Below are 17,318 nucleotides of genomic sequence, written 5' to 3' on the forward strand. Positions count from 1 at the left end.
CAATCCATTAATTAATAAAGAAATGAAAGTTTAATTTAAATTTAATTTAGCATCTCTATTAAGATTTGGAATGATGACAAATAAGGAGATGAAAGACATTTTCAATAAATAGTTTGGCTTTTACTAAATTCTGATGTGCAAAATCCTTCTACCAATTGGTATCTGACTTTTTACAAGTTACTAAGAGATGAGATTGAATACCAACCGTACAAGTCCATTTTGAAAATTTGTTCCCCAAAATGATAATACGTACACATTTAGACAAATTGATTTTGAGATGCCTGTGGAATAGATAGGTTATTTGCAGTTAAAAGTAGAGATCTGGAGCTCAGGAGAAAATTTGAGGCAATTGATGTAGATTAATGAGTTACCAGCATATAGATGGTTATCAAAGCCATAGAAGTAGCCTAATGGGTATTTACCCAAAGAAAAGATACTAATACTAATTAGAAAAGATACATGCTCCCCTATGTTTATTGCAGCATTATTTATAAAAGCCAAGATGTGAAAACAATCGCAGTACCTATAAACAGATAAATGGAAAAAGAAGATGCGGTATACACACACACACACACACACACACACACACACACAGGAATACTACACATCCATTAAAAAAAGGATGAGATTTGGGACAACATGGATGGATGTAGAGGGTATTATGCTAAGTGAAGTAAGTCACCTTGATCTTTTATCACATTCCTCTCCCATTTGGATGATGGGAAGATTCACAATAGGGGCAAATATATAATGCTTTAACTTATTTAGAAGAAAAATTGAGAGAATACTAATACAAAAAGAGATTAAAAGATGAAGACCTGGGCTTTATATGCATGAAAGAACAATTAATTCTATGTCTCTGCTAAAGACAGAACAAAAATGTTCTGGAACTGGTAATTGGTCTCTAATTGGACTTATGATCCTTAGAAAACTAAAGACAATATTTTTAGGGCTTGCTCCAGTTTGATTTATAATTTCTATAAGAACAGTCTAAAAAGCCACCTGTACGATTTCTCGAAGATCCAGTTCCTAAAGGATTCAGTCATTTATTCATTCATTCATTTTTTTCTAACATTTAAAAGATGATATTGCATGTTTCATTATAGTTTTAAACATTTCCAAATATCTGCATTGTTTTTCAATTCCAGAGCATTACTCCTCCATTTGCAATAGTTTGTCAGTTTATAGAAAACTTGCTACTCTGTGATTTTTCACAAGCCTACCTTTCGTTTTTAGGAAATAAATCTATAAACACCTAATAAGCTAATGTTTGCAATGACAATAGAACATAGGTTATACAAATAATCACGGAGTTCTGGCTTTACAATGAATGCATTCAGTAAGAGAATGTAGTTTATATGTTTTACTTTAAAAGAAGTTATGATAGAAATAGCTTTAACGTAGGCATTAGCAAATGTTCCCAGAGAAAGATTTTTGCTACAGTGAGACCTTAGGCAATTAGTTCCGAGTGAATTTATTTTACTAACAGGAATGATTTGTCCTGCTAATCAAGCTAGGATGAAAATAGCAAACAGGGCTTGGCCCATATTGAAGTGAAGTTCTTTTGAACCCTCCATTGCAACCCTCTTTTTAATCTCCTTGTTCTTTCTGTTTTTGTAATGTAACATTTCTTATCTCTAAATGGAGTAGTTCCTTCCTCTTTTTCTACTTTCCTTTTAAAAGAAAAAAAATTTCTCATCAGTTCTGGGACAGGAAAAGATAAAACTTGCAGGGAAATGGTAAAACATAAAATATTGTGTCATTCTTCTGTTTTTCAGGACAAAAAATATTGCCTTGAGAAGTCACTCGCTGTGCCATTGATTGGCCCATGACTCAGCAGAGGTAAGTGGACATTTGCTAGGACTTCCTCCCAAAGTCTACTCATGCTAGCTCCTCATTTGGATTGTCATGTGGGACAACTGATAACTCCTAAATTCCCATTTCAGAGATTCTCATGAGTTGAAATTAAAAATGAAAAATACCCTATTAATCAACATAAGCATTCCCGGGTAATTGAGGGAAATTTCTAAAGAAATAAAATTAGATCTGTCACATAAACACCCCAGATTTGTTTTGTTCTTCTTTTCTTAATTTTAAAGGATTTTTTTTGGGGGGGGGAGGGTATATGTTCTATTCAGTTGTTCTGAAGCATTTGTTTTTGTTTGGAATTGCTGTGGAACAAATTTAGGCATCATAGAATAAATTAAATACAACCTATGAGAAATGTAATGAATACAAAAAGTTACCCAGTGTTGACTTTAAATTTGCACAGGGCTATGGATATTTTTGGTAAAAACTTAGGATATTTTTTTGTATAATATGGGTCCCCCCCCCCCAAAAGCATTAGAACATTTTCTTGGGCAATATTCATTCTATTACTTACTTACTTGTGGTAATGAAAGCTTCTGAAGAAAAATAGAAAAATTAAAGTGAAACAAAGAAAAGTATCTAATCAAGGGGATATGGCATAAATGGTTTTATACTTAGTTCACCCACACAGGTAAAAAAAAAAGGTTAGATAAACATTCAGGCAACTAAATGAAGGGAAGAAATAATTAAGTATCATGCTAGCATATGGGATAAAGAAAAGGGAATATTGATTAAGACCTCCAAAGTGAAGCAACTGTCGCAAAGATGAGGAGAGAACAGTAGGTCTATATGGAAAGAATTTGAAGGTGGATTAATAAATTGCAGCATATCTGAGGTATGTCTCCAAGAAGGTAGAATTCAAGCTAGGGAGGAAAGGGTGGATTTTTAAGGAAAGGGGCTATATATTCTGCTGGGGAAAAAGCATGGCAAAGATGTGGCACAGAGGAAAAAAAAATGTGGTTTCCTGGAATGGCAAGTCCTCCCATTGAAACTTTAGGAAATGTGTCAACTAGATATATTAAGTGGTTCTGGTGGAATACTGTAATTCTGAAAACATCAGTTCCTTCACTGTAGTTTTTAAACAACAGGGGAGGGGTGTCTTCTTTGACATTCCTCCTTCTTATCACACATCCATATCCAAGTCCTGTCTGTTTGTTCCCGGGTAAGATCCCTCAAATCTATCACTGCTCCAACCCCGATGTCATACACCTTCCTGGAAATATTTAAATATTTTTAACCTTTATGAAAAAATTCCTTTCTTCTAATTATATTCTAAAAATAGATTTTGCTTTGTAAAATCTGGGCATCCACAGAGTATGGAAAACTGAGCTCCTGTAAAAAGTTCAATTTTCTATAATAAGAGTGTCAAAATTCGGTTTTTTATAGATGGAAGAAAAAAATAATAATTCCTGCCAAAAATAAGTGAGGCTAAAATGTGCATTTTAGCTCTGTGTTCTAATTAAATTATAAATTCATGTTTGGTTTATTAAGTCATCGGATTTTGACTTATAAACTTGAATGAGGAGTCATGGAACTTCTCACTTTGATGATGTACTTTAAGTATATTATATAAGAATATTATTCATAACCTAACTTGAATTTATTCATAGAAAAAATAGTTAGGTCTACCAGGTCCATCAGGGGAGCTCAACCAATGGTTCCCCTTGAGCATAATTCTGAATTTCCTTATCAAATATATCACCGTTTTCTGGAAAAACTCAAAATTCAGTGATGTCTTTCTGAAAGCACAGTCTCCAGAATGGACATATATTTCAACAATGATCTAAGCAGAGTAGAGAGAGATTCTTAGCTTCCTTATTTTAGATGTCATATTCAATTGACAAAGTTCAAGATTATATTAGTTTTTTTTCAGAAACAACTATTTTATTCAGTTAAAACAAAATACCGAAGTCTTTATAAAATCCACTTACATTACCTCAGGGAGGGGAAACAAACTGGATTCCTCTTAAAGTCAGTTCAGTTCAAAATACAATGAAATCCTCTTAAATCTGTTAAGGATTTGTTATAATTACATGCAATTATATGATATGTAAAGAAACAAAGAGGGGAAAAGGTAGGCTAGTAAGCTATTTTCAGGATTAAAAAATACATAAGGAACATTTGGTGTTCATTGAGAATGAGGGTGGGAAACAGTAAAACGTCAAATTGTTTTCACTTTTAGCTGGAATCATATCAGCTCAGTGTTACATTGCTCATTTTATGCTGCTCTGAGGTTGTATGTGCATACTTACATATACATATCTGCAATACATATTTGATTAATAAACATAGGAAAATAAATGAATTATTCTTGAGTAAATGCGACAGATCTGCTGCATAAATTCTATGGGAAACATTTTGGAATTGGTATCTTCAAAGCACAGAAATCTGAATATATGTAAGAACATTTAGTAAATCTCCTTGTTGTTCCCTGGTTTTTCATATTTCAGAGGGTGTTGCTCATCCACTTCTGGATGGCATCCATTCTGTGGCTGGCAGAATGTGGGCTGGAAGAGCCATGTATACAACATACTGCAGTTGTGGCTCTTTCCTTATGAGTGTGGTCAGGTTTGCCGTTGAGATTCTCATACAGATACAACCTCTTCTACATGCACCATCTGCATCAGCCCCTAGACAGCTCTCTTCTCCGGGTTTTCACGTTTATGCACAAAAATTATGATTAGTCCCATGAAAGAAAAGCAAATTTCTTTCCATTGCCTCAAAAACTTGTTTGCTATTTTCCCTCTAATCTGGTCTGAAAGACCACACAATTGTGTAATACGTAATTTAAATTTCGGGTAAAGCGAATGGAGAAAATTCTGTGAGTTTTCAATTTGGAGGCTTGCTTTGCCTCTCCTGGCAATCCAGAATTCCCATCCTGCTTGTGTCTCTTTGTTTCTGATGTGTGTTCAGCAGTTCCAGCCACCAGAGAGTTTCCTTGCTCAGGGCTCCTGCCTCCTGTGGTTAGGAGCCATAACATCTGTGATTCTTTTCTTCTATTGATTTGAGATGCAATTATCATTATTCTCTTTCTTTTTGGTATAAACATATGCTTAAATACATGGCCCAGTTATTATTCATTTTGTGTACATGTTATTATACAGAAATCATTTACTGCCACTGGGGATAACATGGATATTTGACAGTATTTTTTTAATGTTGTCTTATCATTAATTACCTATGTCCCCATTTTTGATGCTATGTCAATTCAAAAATTCCTATATATGGGCTTTTTATTGTATATGTGTAAATATCTTTATGGAGCACCAAGTGGTGGGTATACTGTTAAAAGCATTACAAGATAATTAAAGGAAATCCTAACAAGTAGGAATTATTTTCTAACTAAAAAAAGAAAAATTCATGCCTTGTGAGAGAAAATCATGTCAAAAGTTTGCAGCCTTTGGCTCACATATGCCTTCAAGTTACTCCTGTGATAGCACAGTTTGGCAAAATTTCATTTTGGTTCGAAGGTAGTGCAACACTCATGACCGTTTCATGTTGTGGCCAGAGAAGGGAAAAGTTAATGACGGGACTCGAGGACAGGCACTCGAGGACAGGCACACGGACAACCACAGATGAGGTCCATAGGATACCACATCTTCGCACTATGCGCGTTTAGTCTCTCTACCCCCACTAAAAGAACTGAGCTCGATCAGTTGACTGATAAATGAACCCTACCTTTGGGGGTTTTACACTAAAGCAAACTAAAATAAAAAACACTTATTAAACAAAGGTCTTGGGATTTTATTGTGAGACTTTTAAGTGATCTTCAAATCCTGGATTCTATTTGAGGTATGTACAAGTTTGTGAGGCACTTGGTATTTGCACTTACCCATATACAGTAACCTAGATGGCACAGGCACCTGGCACCTGTTAAGAATTTTAGGCTGTTCTTGTGACAGCAAAGAGTGGCAAACTGAAAATATCTGTGCCATTAATATGCAATAATATATTTTTTTTCATATGAAAAAAAAGAAAGTCAATTTGTAGATCCTGGATGGACTGAGTTGATCAATGCAGACGCGGATATCACTACCACTTCTGATTCTAATTCGTCCGCGTGCTTTGGTTTTAATTTAATTGCTAAAGAAATAGGGTCTATAATTTTAATCTATGTTTTTTATTCCACTTACTTATTGTCTCAGAAATGTTGTTTGTTTCTTGTAATAGTATACATCTGATGTCTCTGCGACTCAGGAGGGTTGTGGTGTGGTTAGAGTGGGGCTTAGTCTCCGTCCATCCCTGTAGTAGCTATGTTAAGTATATGCTAAAGATATATGGGAATTGGTGGCCGTTTGAAAGAAAGTTCAGAAATGCATATACATTTTGTTTCTCATTTCCTCTTTGTTCCTTTTGGAGAGTTACTGTACTGTTTGGTTCTTTGGAGACATTTCTCTTTCCTGTCCTTTGATAATCAAACTATTTTATATAAATTTAGAGACAATCTCATTGGCTGTCTTTACTTTATTTCTTTGGACCCGATTTTCTCTTGATTGTAAATTTGTCATTAGGGAATCATTTTCTTCCTTTAGGCCAAACAGCTGTTTTTTATTTTATCTTTCTTCTTCTTCTTCTTTTTTTTTTTTTTTTCTTTTTCCACTAAGGAGGTCAAGTTCCTTTGGGGGGAAAACTTCAGTTCATTATGTTCTTTTCTTTTACATCAACATGTACAACAACAAAATACAAATTGCTTTTGGGCTCTGAGTTGCTGTAGTAGATTTAGTATTATTCATTTAAATATCTTTGAATTTCCAAATGGTAGGACTATTTCCAACCCTCAGATAATGCCCAGTTAGCAGCTTATTACAGCTAATTTACTTTCATCTGTAGATATGGAAAACGCATCCTTAACCATGTATTAGTAAGTTGATGGAAAGAGTGACATCTGGTTAGCTTTTATTCCTATTTTGCTGCGCTTTTACATTCCATTTAAAAATACCCAGGACTGGTTAACACGAATCATTAATCAAAAGCCTATTTCAGATACTGTCAGTGGTTTTGGCATTACCTATTCCATCTATAAAGTGTCCAAAGTCTTTGAATTAAATGACTCATTGCATCTCTGGTCTTGATAGCCAGTGGGCTCTCTTAGTATGATATTATGTACTTGGAATAGTGATTGGCAATGGGGATGCTGTTCAAGTGCAGAAAACTATTAGCAAAATTAGTAAAATAAATGTTAGTTTAGATTAAACTTGAAAAAAGGATAATACATAAAATAGTACTAGAAATTCATAAGAATTTATCATATCTTTTTGAAAGTCAGGATATTGTCTAGGCCTAAGTGATCTTATGTCCCTTCTCTTTGTGAAAGGAAATAAGACAAATATAATGCTCATAATAAAACAATCTATTTGCTCTTTCTTCCCTCCCTCCCTCCCTCCCTCCCAAGGATTTGATATATAGATTAATTTAATTAACTGAACCATGTATTACAGAAACACAAATAGTTCAGTTGCAGAATGGGTGGGAAAACACAGGCTTCCTGTAGCTTCACAATCATTCCTCCATGTTAGAATAGGAAAGAAACCCTGAGTGTGTGTTTGCCATGTGAAAAAACTTGCTTTGGTTCTATCTAATTTTTGCTTTTTCTAAGGTTTTAGAGATCTAGGTATTTACTACTTTCAAAGTTTGTAATGGGGCGCCTGGGTGGCTCAGTTGGTTGAGCATGACTTCGGCTCAGGTCAGGATCTCACGGTCTGTGGGTTCAAGCCCCGCATTGGGCTCTGTGCCGACAGCTCGGAGACTGGAACCTGCTTCAGATTCTGTGTCTCCCTCTCTCTCTCTCTGCCCCTTCCTCACTCGTGCTCTTTCTCTCTCTGTCTCTCAAAAATAAATAAACATTAAAAAATTTTTTAGAAGTTTGTAAGTCAAGAATTATGAGGAAAGGTGGGAGCATGCGGAGTGTGTGGTTTATCATCTCCTCTCCTCTGAAATATAGCTAGAACAAGGGACAACTTGCATTTATGATTAAAATCATAAAAGTCACCAAATTGATAGTCATGTTGAGAATTTCAGCCAGACACAGCATATATAAGATCAAACGAGAGAAAAGCACTCGAGGTCAACATGATAATAGGTACCATCACTCAGGTGACAGTAACAGGTGAAGTCATCTCAGCAGTTCCTACATCTGGAGGGATGGTTTATCAACATGGCAAGTGGCAGCCCAGTAATTTAGGCTGAGTTTTGGTGGCAGAAGCTATCACAAGAGATGGCCTAGATACGAGAGAGAAGCAGTCAATAGGGTGGCTCCAGTGAACTTTTACAAGGTGAATTCCATCTTAGGGGTGACAATGCTCCTCCTACACCAGGCAAGGGAACTGGTAATGCACAGTCTGAAATCTGGCGTAGTACTTCACGAATGAAACACACAAACGCACACATGAAAACAAAAGAAATGAGGCCACCAAGACATGTAATTCTCCATCTGGAATTACCCATATTTCCAGCACCTTGTCTCCACTCAAAAAATTGCAAAAAAAAAAAAAATTAAAAGTTCATTTTCAGACCCACAAATGTACGGACAACTAATTTTTTTCAACATTTATTTATTTTTGGGACAGAGAGAGACAGAGCATGAACGGGGGAGGGGCAGAGAGAGAGGGAGACACAGAATCGGAAACAGGCTCCAGGCTCTGAGCCATCAGCCCAGAGCCTGACGCGGGGCTTGAACTCCCGGACCGCGAGATCGTGACCTGGCTGAAGTCGGACGCTTAACCGACTGCACCACCCAGGCGCCCCCGGACAACTAATTTTTGACAAAGCAGGAAAGAATATCCAATGGAATAAAGACAGTCTCTTCAGCAGCTGATGCTGGGAAAACTGGACAGAGACATGCAGAAAAATGAACCTGGGCCACTTTCTTACACCATACACAAAAATAAACAAAGTGGATGAAAGACCTCAATGTAAGACAGGAAGCCATCAAAATCTTCGAGGAGAAAGCAGGCAAAAACCTCTTTGCCACAGTAACTTCTTGGCCAAAGCAACTTCTTACTCAACACGTCTCCGGAGGCAAGGGAAAAAAATGAACTACTGGGACCTCATCAAAATAAAAAGCTTCTGCACAGCGAAGGAAACAACCAGCAAAACTAAAAGGCAACCGACAGAATGGGAGAAGATATTTGCAAACGGCATATCAGATAAAGGGTTATTATCCCAAATCTATTAAGAACTTATCAAACTCAACACCCAAAAACCAAATAATCCAGTGAAGAAAGGGGCAAAAGACATGAATAGACATTTCTCTGAAGAAGACATCTAGATGGCCGACACATGAAAAAATGCCCAACATCATTCATCATCAGAGAAATACAAATCAAAACCACAATGAGATACCTACCACTTTACACCTGTCAGAATGGCTAACATTAACAACTCAGGCAACAACAGATGTTGGCGAGGATGCGGAGAGAGAGGATCTCTTTTGCAGTGTTGGTGGGAATGCAAACTGGTGCAGCCACTCTGGAAAACAGTATGGAGGTTCCTCAAAAAATTAAAAATAGAACTACCCTATGACCCAGCAATTGCACTACTAGGTATTTATCCAAGGGATACAGGTATGCTGTTTTGAAGGGGCACATGCACCCCACTGTTTATAGCAGCACTAGCAATATAATGGAATATTCCTCAGCAATCAAAAAGAATGAAATCTTGCCATTTGCAGCTATGTGGATGGAACTAGAGGGTATTATGCTAAGCAAAAATAGAGAAAGACAAATATATGACCTCACTCATATAAGGACTTTAAGACACAGAACAAATGAACACAAGGGAAGGGAAGCAAAAATAATATAAAAACGGGAGGGGGACAAAACATAAGAGACTCTTAAATATGGAGAACAAACTGAGGGTTACTGGAGGGGTTGTAGGAGGGGTGGATGGGCTTAATGGGTAAAGGGTATTAAGGAATCTACCCCTGAAATCATTGTTGCATTATATGCTAACTAACTTGGATGTAAATTAAAGAAATTTTTTTGAAAATGAAGAACAACAAAAAAAGTTCATTTTCTGATGTTCGTGTTTTATGGAACCATGCAGAAATGTGATGATTGGAGCTAATATACTTCCCTCTGTCATCCTGGAGTGAGTCTTGAACTCCAAGTACTCAAGCCAAAAAGGAACAAGTTACTTGAAAGCAAAGACAAGGCTCATTTCAGATTTTGCAAAATTAGGTACCAGAGTTAAAATGAGAAATTCTAAGTACAAAAGAATAATACTGTAATTCAAGAATATGTATTGGTCCAAGTAATATTTCCTGTCTGAGAGCAACAAAAAAGATATTTTTAGATAGGCAAAGACTCAGCACACCATGCAGTTCTGGTAAAGGAAGAGAATGAAGTTGTTTTTATGTGAACTTCTGCCTGAAATTTCTGAAATGATAAAAAAATGAAAATTAACCTTAACTCTAATAAACTAAGGAATAGCTTCATTATCAAATCATATAATATCTTTTAGAAACAGTGACAATCTGGGGTGCCTGGATGGCTCAGTTGGTTAAGTGTCTGACTTTGGCTCAGGTCATGATCTCACAGTTGATGGGTTCAAGCCCCAGATGGGGCTCTGTGCTGACATCTCAGAGCCTGGAGCCTGTTTCAGATTCTGTGTCTCCCTCTCTCTCTCTCTGCCCCTCCTCCGTTCAGGCTCTGCCTCTCTCTGTCTCTCAAAAATAAATGAAAAATGTTAAAAAAAACAAAAACAAAAACGGTGACGACCTGAGCCTAAAACAAATTGGATGTCAAGAACTAATACGTATCTCTCTAGAAACAACACAGATGGCAATTTTTTAAAAACCTAAGTAGGAAGGGCATTAAGGAGGGCACTTGTTGGGATGAGCACTGGCTGTTATAAGTAAGTGATGAATCACTGGGTTCTACTACTGAAACCAATACTACACTGTATGTTAACTAACTTGAATTTAAATAAATAAGTTAAAAAAAACACTACACATAAAAAAGAATTCTTTAGCCAGGTACAAATCATACACATATAAAGGAAATGAAAACACAATTATGCAACAACTTATAGTATATTACTGGAGACAAAGCCCAATAACTGAAATATTAATTCAAAGGAAAAAGAATTGTGAATGAAACATCTTTATATAAAGACTGGTAGTAAGCATTTTATCTAACAGGGAATGTATCTTCTTTGTAAGGTGTTCTTACAACATTTGCAAAAGTAAGAACTTACAATAGGCCAAGGTAAAAGCATAAACACATTTAAAATTTGGAATAATAAAGGGACACCCGGGTGGCTCAGTCAGTTAAGCCCCTGACTTTGGCTCAGGTCATGATCTCATGGTTCCTGAGTTTGAACTCTGAGTCCAGCTTGCTACTGTCAGTACAGAGCCTGCTTTGGATCATATGTCTCTCTCTCTCTGCCCCTCCTCCGCTTGTGCTCTCTCTCTCTCTCTCTCTCTCTCAAAAATAAACAAACATAAATTTAAAAAAATTTAAATAATAAAAATCAAATAAGTTGAGTACACTATAATAAAACTAGAAAATAGAAGCACATTTAGAAACAAACAAAAATATCCAACAATTTGGACACATGGAAATGTTTTCTTTCATTTCCTCTTGGCTCCAAAAAAAAAAAAAAAAAAAAAAAACCTCAGGACAACAAGAAACATGATAATATGCTACATATAAAAGATAAAATTCAGAGCAGTAACCATCATAACATTGAACTACAAAGAATGGAATTGAATTAAGGACTAGAGGTTGGAGATTACAAAAAGAGCAAGAAAAAGAAAATTTAAAATGCTCTATAAATGAATAAGTTCTGAGGATTTAATGTAAAATACAGACACTACAGTTAACACTGTATTATAGAAATAAAATTTGCTAAGAGAGTAGAACTTAAATGTTCTCATCAAACAAAACAAAACATGGAAACATATGTGGTGATGGATGTGTTAATTACCTGGATTGGGGAGATCCTTTCACAGTGTATATGTATATCAAACCACTATGATGTTCACTCTAAATATCTTACAAATATTATCTCTATTATACCTCCATAAAGCTGATTTTTTTAAAAAGCACTAAAATTTATTGTTATGGACATGAGTTTAGACTGAAGTACAAGCAGAGATGGCAAGAACAGAGTCCAGATATGAAGAGTTCATCTGTTTAGAAGGGGACTTCATCTCCATCCCAGATACTAAAGGAAGAGTGGAAAGGGCTTTGAACAATAGGCTGAGTAAATTTCACTGGAACAAAATCAAATCAATTCTGTGGTGAAGAATTGGTTAAGGATGCTATCTTCTGACCCACACCTATTTTTTTTTCAAATGGTTTTACGACTAAGAGAGAAGTACAACATCTTTTGTATGCAGTAATTAGTATATGGACCTGACTAGACAGCAGAAAACAGAAGCCTCACAGGCATTTGATGGAAGGATATGAACCTGGGCAAAATAAAAACAATGTTTCACTTAAGCCTTAAAATAGTCTTTGGGCCTCCCAAAAGTCTGTTCAGGAAGATTTCATAATTGCTATTGATTAGCAATTGCTGTTTCTTTCTTATGTTTTCTTCTCTCTTTTTCTCCCTGATATTATCTATTTGTGAAGCAAGAAATAATTGGTCCTTTTTATTCATAGGTCACTAAACCCACAAGGAACCTCATTCTAGATCTGATGGAGAGAACTGCCATGCATTTCGAGATCCTGGACTCTTAAGATGGGCATTTTGGTTGCCTCCCTGGAGGGGAGGGTGGGTGTACCTGGAAAGAAAAGTACAATTTGGAGCTCCAAAGGGAGGCTGTGGTGCTATAGCTTAGTTGTTCATCAGTTTCCTTTCATACAAGGCATTTAACTCAGCTGTCCTTCCCAGACTCCCTGCAGTTACAGGTGGCTAGATGAATGAGTTCCTGCAAACTGAGCATGAACAGAAAGACTGACATGTAATATCTCATACGTATGTTACTTCAAATGCTTTGGAAACCATGGATTAAAAATGGCAAAGCCACAAGCCGGAAGGAGCATGGGTCCTTGGATCACAAATTAGAGAAGAGCCATTACTGGTCACAACCATGTGGTTTATGGGGTGCCTGGGTAGCTCAGTCGGTTAAGTGGCCAACTTAGGCTCAGGTCATGATCTCACGGTTTGTGAGTTCAGGCCTCGCATGGGGCTCTGTGCTGACAGCTCAGAGCCTGGAGTCTGTTTCAGAGTCTGTGTCTCCCTCTCTCTCTCTGCCCCTCCCCCATTTGTACTCTCTCTTTCTCTCCTTCTCTTAAAAATAAACATTAAAAATTTTTTTTAAAAAGAGAAAAAAAAGAATCACTTGGTTTGTACTTACCCATAACAAATTTGTTTATATTTGCAGCATTGGATCTGGAGATTGTTTATTGCAGAAACTAGTGTTTGCTGATCAATATATAGCACATAACTTTTATTCTTTCCACTATTATTAGAACTTACCAATTTTTTCCTTTCCCCCCCTATATCAGTAACTTATTTTATACTGTTCTTGGGGCAGATATCTGATTATTTTCTTATGGGTTCTAGACAGGAATTTTCTGCATAAAAATGTAGAATACTTTAAAAGAGTTGATAAATATTGTCAAAATTCTCTCAAGAAAGATTGTGCTAATTTTATAATTCCACCAGAAATGAAGAAGAGGTCAACATCTAGACTAATAGTGTTCTAAACTAATTGTGTATGTTTCTATTGATTTGTGATGAAAACCCATAATGTACATATATTTTTTCTAACACAATACATAATCTGCTTCAGAACAATGAATTCTGATATTTTTATACTCTGGACACAGATCTCTTTGTTTATATTTTCTTAGTAATTGGTGCTATGGATGCTCACTTTTCTTAAATGCTTGTTTGTTTCTACCCACATGTTTTTCGATGAACTTTAGAAACATTTTGTTAAGATCCTTAAAAAGTTCCACAGGGAATATTATATGAGATGCGTTCATCTAATAAATATTTTTAGGAAATGTACTATATTTACAATATTTAGCATTTCTAAACAGGAAGATATTTTTATGTTTGCTTTGTTAATCTACCTCAGTAAAAATTTGTACTTTTTTTTATGTGCTCATGTACACTTGCCTTTTAAATTTAAGCCAAACTATTTTATTATTTGTATTGCAAGTATGAGTGGAATGTATGAAAGCTTACAGGGAAACCATATGTTTTAAAAATCAGTTTTACTTGGAATCATTTTCTGTATAAAAGATTTAGCTTTTTTTTTTTTTATAATAGGAACTAACAATGTCTAAAACCCGAAAAGGCCTATCTGTTCCATTTTTAGGCTGATTCACACAACTACATAGTTTAAAGTTAAAATACATTGTTTAAAATTGAACAAATGTAATTTAAAAACTAGTCAAACTTCTTCTGAGAAGCTATGCTTTCTGACAAGTTTTGTAAAGGTAAACTTGTTTAGCAAGGGAAAATAAAGATTGTGAAGATTCTAGAAATTATGCCAAATATGAAATCGTTGCAAAAATCAGGAATGTTTAGTCCTGGGAAGGGAAGGCTTGATAACAGATGTCACAAAATATGTAAAAAGTTATCCCATCAAAGGAATAGATTTTTCAGGTCTCTGATGTGTGTGACAAAACTAGCCAACAGGTAAAGATCTGATGATAGAAATTTTGATTCAAAGTTAAGTGAAATCTTCTGACCTCTTGAAACATCCAGAAGTGAGCGGGGCTGTTTTCAGAGGTTCTGAATTTCTGCTGGAGCTAGGCAGGCCATCTATCAAGGACATGGGGTAAGATGTTCCTACCCGGGGTCAGAGCCTGGTCTCCATGTCCCTATGGTCCTGGCCAGCTGTGATTTTGTCATGCGAATGTCAGGCAGGGAAGGTGGTCCCTATGGTGAGTGGAACTTCATTTTAGCTGTGTCAGCAGTCAGTACTAGGGCCAACTATGAGTTTATCCCTTTATCTAGTGGTTCTGTGCTATAAACGTTCTGCCTGTGAAGAACAACTTCCTATTCTCTGCATCTGCAGTTGCAAATTCGAGTTACACAATCCTGAGTTTCCTTCTCATATTCAAATGGTTGTTCCAACAACAACATGATTTCCTCGGCCACATTAAGGTTTTTTTTCTTTCTAAAAAAAAAAAAAAATCTTACCATAGTACTTGTCAATCATTTGAAAATAATCTCTGGCTCTTAAACACAGAGCATTAAAAAACTGTGAAATCTAGAATAAAAATCATCAAAATAATAGGTCTTTATAATTCAGGGCATTTATTACATGTAGTCTGTTATACTATAATAGCTTATTTAAAAAAACAATCTTATGGGACTATGTCTTCTATATCTAAACTCATGAATTTAGCTTGATTAACTTTATAATATTGTCCTCAAATGTAGAAGGATTACTATGGGGCTTTGGGAATAATACTGAAATTGGCTCAGTGATACCCCCATTACTGGGGTCTGAGGGGCATAATTGGACTAGATAATGCCTGAGGGTCTCTTCCAGCTCTACCGTTTGATAGTTTTGGCATTCGGTAGCTAGCAAAAGTATCAATTATCCAGGCACTCATCAGTGACGTAAATATTCAGGGTTTTAAATAGGGAGGGGGTCATTGGCCCAGGAAGAGTATAGGAGGGATTGGCCACTGCTGTCTTGATATGAGCTGGTTTCCCTCCAAGGTCATAGTCTCTCAATAGCACTCATTAACCCTGAATGCTGTAAAAAGAGATGTATGCAAAGGAATGCTGTACTTTCATGGTGGGAGAGTCCTTAGAAATCATGTGGTTCAATACTCTCCATGTATCCTTTTTCTCCAAGTGACTTCCCAAGATCACATATCTGCTTAGGGACAGAACTATAATGAACACACAGAGTAACTCTAAGAAAAATGCATTTTACAAGGACATTATAACTGCGATAACACTGTCTTTATATCCTGATATCAAGACCAAATAAAATGAAGATCTGAAGGAAGTGGCCTCATAAGACTGGATGCGGCTTTTTATTGATGGAAAGAGGAGCATTCTGCTCACCAGAAACAAATTCAGTCGTCGGATGCTCGCTACGCTCAGGATTTATCAAAGCAACAGTACGCTGTGGTTCCTTTTTAAATTTTTATTGAAGAAAAAAACCAAAAAAAGCGGCAAAATATTTTTTTTCAGGACTTCCTTGTTTTTATTTCAGGGATTTTTAAAAGTCATTCTTTTAAGTCTCTGACAGATCTGGAATACTTTGGATGATGGTACATTCTTCTTTGTGATGTCCTTTGTGCTGAAAGACTGTCTTGGCTCCCTTAAGAAGGAGGCTGAGAGCCTGACAGTACCCTGGATGACTGGACCGTAAGTTTCATATTGCCTTCCCTGGAATGTCTCTGTATCTCTTTTTCCAGTCGTCTTTGCTCTAGTCTCTGGGACATATCTACTAGGTCTTGTCTTAGTTCATCATTCTGTTATTTTCATTGCTTTCCTGAGAAAATTGAGGAACACGGAGTAAATGAAAATGCATATGTTCAGTTGCTCAGTGTGATTAGTTTACTTGGTGGGTAGTTTTTTCTGGAAGTGCTAAAGGTGAAACGACAATCTACTGTAATATATCAGTTTCTTCTGATAAGAAATCCTGAAGACCTGAATTGTACTGGACTGAAAATGAGGCAATGGACAGAGATAGTATTTGGAAGAAAATATCAGCAGATACTGATGGTGTTTTATATTCAAGAGTAAGTACACATATGAAAAGATAACTCTGAGGGTCTGTATTAAGTGCAAGGACATATAAGTGCAGGACCCAATGAGGGTTCAGGGTAGAGAACCTAACCAAGTTCAGGGACATCAGGGGAGGCCAGGGATGAGGAGGCATCAGATTTTGTCACTTAAAGCTCATTGTTAAGAAGTAGGGTCACATGCTGGATTTAGGAGGTTGAGGTAGGGACAATGATGGAAGCTGCTTTTTAAAACACTGGTTATGAAAGGAATGAAAGTTTCGAGGCAAAAATCTAGGAAGGTATGGAAAGCCATGAAGGTTCTTTTTTTTTTTTTTTAATTTAATGGAAGTGGATTAGAGAATATTTATAGAAAGTAGAGATTAAGTGCACAGGACTGATGGGATAGGTCATTGGTAAAGCTTCTGGAAGGGATAGATTTCAGGTACAGATACATGAATAGCCTGGATATTCCTTCTTCTGGGACAGGGTAAGGTAAGGAAGTGTGAATGCAGAAGTGGGCTGGTAAAGACCTCTGACTGTGTGATGATGAAAGTGAAATATTCTTCTGTGAGGTGACAGTGTGCTGAGACAGACAGCATGAGGGTAAGTGTGAAAGCTTGGAATGACCATGAAAAAGACTGGGAGAGGGAACTTATTCAGAATATACAACTGGAAACTTATTCAGAATATACAACCGGATGGCCATGTGGTTTTGAAAGCCCAGATGAAAATGCGTAATACAAAATTTTTGTTGGAATAATCTACTGATCTACATAGTTGTGTGGGTGAGTT

Source organism: Lynx rufus, unplaced genomic scaffold (assembly GCF_022079265.1).
Source record: "Lynx rufus isolate CCGP_SWC_20201006 ecotype Redwood Valley unplaced genomic scaffold, mLynRuf1.p SCAF_1, whole genome shotgun sequence".
NCBI classification, from domain to species: domain Eukaryota; kingdom Metazoa; phylum Chordata; class Mammalia; order Carnivora; family Felidae; genus Lynx; species Lynx rufus.